Source organism: Wolffia australiana, chromosome 3, assembly GCF_029677425.1.
Source record: "Wolffia australiana isolate 7733 chromosome 3, ASM2967742v1".
NCBI classification, from domain to species: domain Eukaryota; kingdom Viridiplantae; phylum Streptophyta; class Magnoliopsida; order Alismatales; family Araceae; genus Wolffia; species Wolffia australiana.
This window is the reverse complement of record NC_135837.1, coordinates 18,275,548-18,285,000: the sequence shown is the minus strand read 5'-3', so window position 1 is coordinate 18,285,000 and position 9,453 is coordinate 18,275,548.

The following is a 9,453-nucleotide window of genomic DNA, read 5'->3' as shown; positions in this document are numbered from 1 at the left end:
AACTGCAAGAATGCAAGTAAAGCGCTCATGTTCTCTTTTGCTCGTAGTACCCCGCAGCCTATTTATTAGTAATCGACTCGACCAGCTTTACCGGTTAGGCTATAATCGTATAAAGATGGATAGATACGGTATTCTATTAACCTTATTAAGGTATACTGTACTACAATAAAGTAGTACTTGTATACGGCTCTCACATAAAATAGGTATGTCGTATCATATAAAAAGATAACAATAAGGTAGCTCCGTTCCATGGTACTGAAGGTTCGCTTGTGTTACACAGGCGGTTAGGCTGTGTTGCTTGTTCTCTTTATTTACTTCGTAACCTACTCTCACTACGCCGAACTTGTATGTAATCGAATCCAGGTCAGCTGAATGAACGTGATCCTGAGCCAGGATCGAACTCTTAATGCATGAGATTCTTCTGATTTTCATTCATTCTTTATGTAATGTAAACATAACTTTACTTCTTCGCTCGTCCGCTCGCTCATCTTCATCTGAACGCTCGTCTTCATCTTCACGCTCGTCGCGCCTTCTTCTTCTTTCTTCTGATTAATTTCAGTTATCTTTTTTCTAATAAATCAGAAACCTTCGTAACGTTTTTTCCAATGCTCCTAAAGTCGCGCGTCGCCGCTCCATCAGTCGCGTCTTCATCTTAATATTCACCGCTTCCGCGCCTTGTTCGTAAACAAAGCAGATTCGGAATTGTCTTTCATTTTTATTGAAGAACATTTGGTTACGAAAGTAAAGAAAGCTCCCAACCCACAATCCCACGAACCTTTTATCCATTCTCATTCCCATTCACGTCGGGACTCCCATTCCTCCTTTTCCCCTTTTTTCGGTAAGGTTATCCTCCCTCGATTCCTCCGAGTTCCTCGGGTCCTACAAACATAAAACAATACGCGCGCTTCCAACCAATACCCATTCTCAATCACACCACAGACAAGATACTCCACGCCTGTGGCGGATTCTTCTCCTTCGAATATCCAACTGGGATGATGATTCCAGTCTTCCACCCACCTCGATCCCCGCTCCCCAATCCGTGCCTGATCACGTCAGCCGATCAAGGAAGAAGGGATGCACTTGTGGTAGGGACACTCTCTCCACAGCGAGCAGACTCGCTCCACTCGTCCTCACACTCTGTGACTACTTGCTTCGCCCCTTCTGCTCCGTCGCTTCTTCGCTCCATCAGTCGCGTCTTCATCTTAATCTTCCCGCTTCCGCGCCTTCGAACCTCTTTTCTTGCAGAACGTTGTACTTCAACAATTGCAATATTCAAGAAATAATTTATTTACATCAATGACTTCTCTACGTTTCTCACAATTATTAAGTTCTGTTTTTCTTGCAGAACCTGAAGTTTACACGCGTGAAATGATTGAAGTTTCTGAGAAATCAGAACCTTCCCACTAACACTTCGCGTTACCTTTATCATGCTCTATTCTCTCCATCTTCTGGCATAAGCTATTCATGATGAGCTAGTAAGAACCTACTCGGCAATAGAACATCTAATATATATGACTCCGGTTGCTCTCTTAGTGTAAATTGTGTTATTAATTAATTTGTGAACCAAGAATTGATAAAAGAGAAAAAATCTTTACAAGAGTTGTGCTATTAGTTCCTAATCTTCCGGGCGTTGGTAAAAGAAAGAGATGGAGTATGTTTTTCTGATAAATAAGAACAGTCATAACAACATACAATTGGGTTTTAGATTAGGATTTTTTGTCTGGAGGTTCTGCAAGAATTAAGAACCCGCTCGCTCGTCTTCATCTTAATCTTCACGCTCGTCTTCATCCTCATATATTCACCGCTTCCGCGCCTTGATCAGAAAAGACTATTAACAACAAACATTCAAGAACGTCTAGAAACGATGAGCGGCCGCCATTATGTAAACATAACTTCACGGGATGCTTCGGCATCAGGGTAAAGGTATAGAACCTGCAGAGAATGGCCAGTGTCATCTTTATCTGACGGTATCGTCCTTCCCCAAACATATCCTAGGCCCAGCCTGCAATGAAACCCCAAGGACACAAACACATTTTGACAGTAAAGCCACTCTGGAAGAAGGGGTCATGGCCCTGGATGGTAAAGTTTGACATCTAGGTTCCGACGGAGGAAGAATGAAAAAGCTACAAAGACGTTGCTAGTCTTTTACCTGGAAGATGTAGAAGGCGCTTAGCGCTTAGGAGCGAAGTCAAAGGTTCCGAAGCGAAGGTTACGAAGTAACCGTCTTTAAACCAACGCTCAGGTTTGACCTTAGGTTCTGAGGTCACGAAGAAAGCAATCCAGTCGTACTCCGTTCTACCTATTGAGTAGGGGACATAAGTAACCATGCCTCCTGCTTTTCTTTCAGAACCATCAGGTTACGAGGTCATCCTTGCGTGGGTCCTACACAGACACATAAAAGATCACATTAGATACCTAAAGTAAGTTGCATTTATTACATGACAGGGTGGATGGAAGGTCATAGAGAGCACACCCAAAAGGACTGCTCTTAATTCCAAGGCGCGAGTGAGCGGGCGCGAGGAGCAGAAGCGAAAGCGGGAGCGAAGTTCTTGCAGAACGTATCATTTTCGGAGCTTGGAGGGCTAGGCGTGGGTCACCTGAGGGCAGGGTGCAGCCGGAGAGTCTCCGTAATGGATGCATGTAGGATAACTTTGCCAAGGAAAAGTAGGTCAAGAGCCCTGCAAGCCGAAGATAACCTTGTTTCAAGGTACGAAGTAATAAGTAGGGCTTTCGACTTGTTATGTGAGTTTGAAAATATTCCTCCCTCTATGCTGAGAGGGAAATGACCGGTTGTTTCCTTGATCAGCAAGTAAGCGAGCTAAGGTTAGGTAGTTCAGTCTCCGACAAGTGAGGCCGAATAGCCCCAGGTTTCCTCTTCCTTCTAAACTAGCTGCTCGCTGACTCTTCTAGTGAGCAAGCAAACAGGTCGGGTTCGGTCGGGTCGGACCAAAGTAAGGAATGGGAATAGCACTCACTCGTTGAAGTCCAGCCAGAAACAGGGTTGTCCTCTCCCTTACTTAATTAAGTCGTAGTCCATTTTTTTATTTACTTCTGCGAAAAACCCACACCTTCTGACGAAATAGTTTGGTAGCTCGAAGGAAGCAAAAACAAAACCAGCCTATCTTTCTTTCAGAACCAACCTCCATGGGTTGTTTTCTATATGACATAGTCCATTGGATTGGGGCAATGGTACGCACCTATATTTGGTGCCCCCTCTCTCACTTCATTATGAACCTGGTTACGAAGTAAATGCTAATGAATGAAATTGAGTCGGAAAGATAGGTAACGGTTAAGTAGCCGGACTAGCCCCTGGATCAGCTTTCATAGTGGGGAAATAAGAGTCAAGTTAGGCGCGAGTGAGCAGAAGCGACGCGCGACGGAGCGAGGTGACGAAGTCAATCATGATTTACTTCTACACCAAAGGTTCCAAGGGGCGCTTAATAAAGAACTGAAATAAAACCTTCAGGTTCTGCAAGAAAAAAAGCTATCGATGGCACCCTTTTCGAGACTATTGGCTTGGGCTGAATCTACTATGTTATCTCGCATCCCCCTTGGCATAAAAAAGGTATAAGGCGCGGAAGCGGTGAATATGAGGATGAAGACGCGACTGATGGAGCAGAACGATGAATGAGGCGCGAGTGAGCGGGAGCGGAGCGATTCAGGTTCGACGGCGCTTAGGAGCGTGGATAAGAAGTCGAAGATGAAGAAGAATAAATGCAAGAACAACGTTCTTCAAGGTTATGTTATTTTTCACATAAAACGTTCTCAAGGCGCGGAAGCGGAGGATGAAGACGAGCGTTCAGATTAAGATGAAGACGAGCGAGCGGGCGCGAGGAATTTATGAGCAGGAGCGAGGTACGAAGTGAAGATGAAACGAAGTAACGAAGTCAAAAAATTTTATCTTTAGCAAAAAGAAATATCGAATAATAATAAAAAGAATAATAATGTTCATGAATCAGCGGATAAGGTTATCCGAAGGTGATGCCTAGGATAATTATTCGACCAGATCCAAGATTTATGATTACCTAACAATACGTCCACCTAAATTGCTAATATTTATGTTGGGATCTTCTTGAACGGCCCTGTGTTGTTAATGATCAAATCAGAGCCGTTACTTCGTTTTTTTAACGGCTTTTGACTAAATTTCTTTAGTCAAAATTTATATCGGCAATTTTATTTTAGTGCGAAAATGTCGGATCAGTGATAAAATTCACCGAACAACTAGAATCGAAATCTTCTCGAATAATCATAAGAATTTCATAAAGACTTCTATATTGACTATTTTTAAGTATATAGTTTATAGTATATTCAACAAAAAAGCCAAAATGGCAATCTTCTTCGATGGAAGAAATAACGAGGTGGAAAACAAGAAAGGGAATCTCTACAATGACACTGTAAAAAGGGGGATGTAGCGCTGCTTGGTAGCGCGTTTGGTTTGGGTAAAAAATGTCACGGGTTCAAATCCTTTCATCCCGTAACCTTTTGTTTCAATTCACCAGGCCCCTTCTTTTGCAAAACTATTCTTCCTATACGTATGAATTCCATTGGACACAGAAATGAGACATTGGAAGAATCTTTTTGGTCTTCCAATATCAATAGGTTGATTGTTTCCCTCCTGTATCTTCCAAAAGGGAAAAAGATTTCTGAGAGTTGTTTCATGGATCCGCACGAGAGTACTTGGGTTCTCCCAATAAATAAAAAGTGTATCATGCCCGAATCTAACCGGGGTTCGCGGTGGTGGAGTAACCGGATCGGAAAAAAGAGGGATTCTAGTTGTAAGATATCTAATGAAACCGTAGCTGGAATTGAGATCTCATTCAAAGAGAAGGATAGCAAATATCTGGAGTTTCTTTTTTTATCCTATACGGATGATCCGCTCCGCAAGGACCCTGATTGGGAATTGTTTGATCGTCTTTCTCTGAGGAAGAAGCGAAACATAATCAACTTGAATTCGGGACAGCTATTCGAAATCTTAGGGAAAGACTTGATTTGTTATCTCATGTCTGCTTTTCGTGAAAAAAGACCAATTGAAGGGCAGGGTTTCTTCAAACAACAAGGAGCTGAGGCAACTATTCAATCAAATGATATTCAGCATGTTTCCCCTCTCTTTCTTTTCTCGAGAAACAAGTGGGGTATTTCTTTGCAAAATTGTGCTCAATTTCATATGTGGCAATTCCGCCAAGATCTCTTCGTTAGTTGGGGGAAGAATCGGCACAAATCGGATTTTTTGAGGAACGTATCGAGAGAGAATTTGATTTGGTTAGACAATGTGTGGTTGGTAAACAAGGATCGGTTTTTTAGCAAGGTACGGAATGTATCGTCAAATATTCAATATGATTCCACAGGATCTATTTTCGTTCAAGTAACAGATTCTAGCCAATTGAAAGGATCTTCTGATCAATCCAGAGATTGTTTTGATTCCATTAGAAATGAGGATTCAGAATATCACAAATTGATCGATCAAACAGAGATTCAGCAACTAAAAGAAAGATCGATTCTTTGGGATCCTTCCTTTAGTCAAACGGAACGAACTCCTACCGGAATCGCGTTATTGGAGCCGAGCCAGGAATGACCGTTAGTGGACACCTACCACTGACGGTTAGAGAGGCCCTCTTTAATACATTAAGAAAAGATGTTCACAGGGGCCAGAAAGACTCGGTCATAGGAACTTAGACCACCTACGTGCTGGTAAACGAAAACCACCTCGACCAGATCTACCGAACAAAGCAGGCCGCCCCGTCGAAAGAATTAACACGCCAAAAAGGCCACTCCCCCTGGGGGAGATCCGCTGCTTACTGATCACGGAAACATCCGACTTTACTCAAGTCTATGATCTCCATCTATTCATCTTTTGAATGGCTTTGTCCTAAGGTGTTGGTTACGAAGTCACTTAACTTCGTAACGTGACCTCAGAACCTATTCTTGTGCTCAAAACTCAGAGTAGTGCTAGCTCTAACTAGAAGTATGAGTCGATTGTAGGTTTTTTCCTTCCTCCTATCCCGCTCGCTCGTCTTCATCTGAACGCTCGTCTTCATCTGAACGCTCGTCTTCATCTTCATCTTCACGCTCCGTCGCGCCTGAATCTTAATATATTCACCGCTTCCGCGCCTTTATAATGCTAAGTAATAAGTGTATCTCAGTGAACGGTATGTACCGCTGCTTTTCAATATTACCATCTTATATTAGGCCGCCTTTTATTGGCAAAACCATGACTTTATATTATATCATAGATAATATGCTTTGATCTTTCAAACAAAAATCTTAAAACGATAAATTCATCTTTTACGCTCATAATGGGAATATGCAAATTATTAAATCAAAAATCTCATTTCAGAATTGGCAAGTCCTGACCATTGAGATCTTCATTAAGCTTAATAAAAGTCGAATTATCACTAGTGTGAAGGCGCCGTCGGAACCTGATTTATCAGAACAGTTCTTCAAGAAAAGTGTGGAGATAGAACAATGCCTTCTGTCGTGTATCCTTTCATCTCTTGCTCCCGCTCACTCGCGCCTCAGATGCTTCAATCGTCGATTTTCGTATTGAGCATTGGAGTCGATAAAGTTCCATTGGATCATTCACTTCGCTCAAACATAAGACAGAAGTCAGGTTCCAAATTAGAGTAAAAAGAAATCAAAGAACAAACATAATCTTTACAGGCATAATTCAATCAGACTTCGTAACATAAAAGAAGCGAATTTTAAGGATTATTAAATCGCTCTTGTCATAATTGGCAACACCGGTTGTTCTGAAACAGCGACGGAGCGAAGAAGCGACGAGCAAAAGATAAAACGTTACGACTTCGTACCTTTCACTTAAAAGTGTTGCCTAGTTTTTTTCAGAACCTACCCCTAAAGAACTCAAAGCAACACTCTTTATCCGCTGGATAACCTATTACTCTTGAATGCTGAACCTTGAAGGAGAGAATTTAATAAAATCACTCTCTAGACGAGAGAGAGTAAATATGATATTGGCGTTGGTTCTACCAACGAAACGAATAACTTTTTTGTCTTTATCATTCGGAAGTTTGGTTGCTGGCCCACACCCAGACTCTGACTTCAATGGCTTCAATCAATGGTGGGAACAACCTCCGCACTCCGGCGTGAACATGAACAACTTACGAATTTAAGAATAGTTTGATTTCATAACCTCGGAAGATTTGACACGTGAACACGGTTATCTTCTATCTTTCCAAGTTCCCTATACGTAGTCTATGTCTGGAGAGACAGGTGCGTAGAGAGGTCCCCACTTCGATTCCCGTCCCGTTAGCATCTCCGATCCGAGTCCACTAGATCTTTTCTTTCGGTCTGGAGTCGGACGCTAATGGACCTACAACCTTTGCTTGTGGACCAGCAGCGGAGCTAACCTTTACGGGTTTGGTGCTTACTACCAAGACTCTTTATGCCCTCAAAATAACCTAGAGATGCTAATACACGACGATAGGAGAAATGCGAAAGAACTCAACTACGGAACGAGGTCATTTTTATTATGTGGAAATACATCGGTTTCTTGCAAAGGAACTCTTTCTTGGCAACTTGGACAACTTATTAGTTTGTCCCGCATATCAGACGGAAGATCGGGATCTTTACAACAAACAGGTTATGTTTTAACAAAGATAATAATAATAAGAACTTTCGTCTCAATTCATATTTAACCGCGAGCAATTTATGTTTGTGATCTCGTATATTTAGCTTCTCCGGCATCTTACTGACTTTCCTCATCTTTTAAAAAGCACGCTCCACGGTGGTAAAGTCTCATCTTTTGTCTTGGCAAGTGACAATAGTCACATTGAACCTCGCATGTGCTCGAAGATCTCGAAATGATCTTCTAGTTCCGGTGAGGATTCGCAAAACTCCGTTTCCATCGAGAATTGAATGGAGTTTTCCCGTATTTCGACCGGAGAATCTAACAGAGACATTACTGTCAAGATTCTTACCAAAAAATGTGACATTCCATGCCCTCGGAGAGTGCTTTGTCGTGCAAAGTCACTGACATATCCAGTGTCTTTTTCATCCCCGGATCGAAACGACTTTCCCGCTTTGAAAAAGGGACCCCTTTTTTTGCTGTATGAATCTCTGACCGCACGGAATCTCCATAGCCAATTTTCCATTTTTTATTCTAAAAGATGGTACTAATCTTATTTCACATAATCCTGGAACTTCCATAACGTTGGCGTGATTCGGTTTGAGCAACAGATCTTGAAGTGATACATCTTCGTAATGAAAATGGAGTGGAAACATTTGATGAGTTGTTCGGTTAGAATAAGCACTGTGAACTATCCGCTTCAAAAAAGGATAGTTGATCGAACAACTCTACTAATGGGAAATTCAGTACAGTACATTTGGAGGGAGGATAAGTCCAAGAAGGAAGAGGTTCCGAAGGCGCGACGGCGCTACTTTAGGCGCTTAGGAGCGAAGAAGCGACGGCGCGACGAGCGAAGAAAGAAAATTTACGGAACCGGGAAAGATGCGGAGATAAGAGTACGGGTTGTATTTCAGAACGAAACTTACTACAACTAGAACTCGCATCAGAAGAATCAAAAAGAGGAGGGTTATCATTTTTTACGAACATTCTAATTATATTAATAAAGAACTAACCGCCGATGCTCAAAAAGACGCGAGTTTACGAGCAGAAGCGAGAGCGGGAGCAAAGCGACGGAGCGAAGGTTATGTTATTTTGAACATAAAACGTTATCTTTAGATAAGTTAGAAAGTCAAAGTAAAGAAAAAATGATCTTCTTTATTTTATTATTTAAATAAGGAGCCGCAACAAAAAGGAAGACTGCAGAAACCTAGCACTCAAACTTGTGTGGTTTGACCCGTGAGTCACTCACTCCAAAAATGATGACTAAGAAGTTTCATATCTGTGACTCTATCAACAACTTTATTTTTGAAACGGAAGAAAAGAACCTTACCCCTTCCGGGTAGTATGAGCCTTCCCTTTCCTTGATGTGACATAGGATGCTGGGATAGTACGAGGCGCGTAGCGAGAGCATTACCTTAGAAGAATAGAAAGAGATAGATGTGAAAAAGAACGACCATGGAGACTTGGGGATCTAGGACAGGTACAATACCTCGTGTCGAGAGCTACTTTCTCGAATATCAACACAGGGAACCGCGATAAGAGGACTTCCAGGGCTTGATCTACGGCTGCGTCAGCATAGCATGAGGGGCGAACGAGCGGGTTACGAAGTGAAGATGAATGTTACGAAGTCAATTCAGATTCAGATTCAGGTTATCGGATAAGAAAAGTTCTGAAAGAAGTCAAAAGAGGTTCTGAGGTTACGATGAAGTGACGAAGTAAGGTTCTGAGGTTACGATGAAAAGGGGCGAGTGAGCGGGAGAAGAACGTTACGAAGTCAAAGCAGTTCTGAAAGAAATAAACACGGATAAGTCGTTTTTCCAGATGGTAAGTTGGGGGGCTGTTGAAGAGTGGTCCAAAAACTTATGACCTCG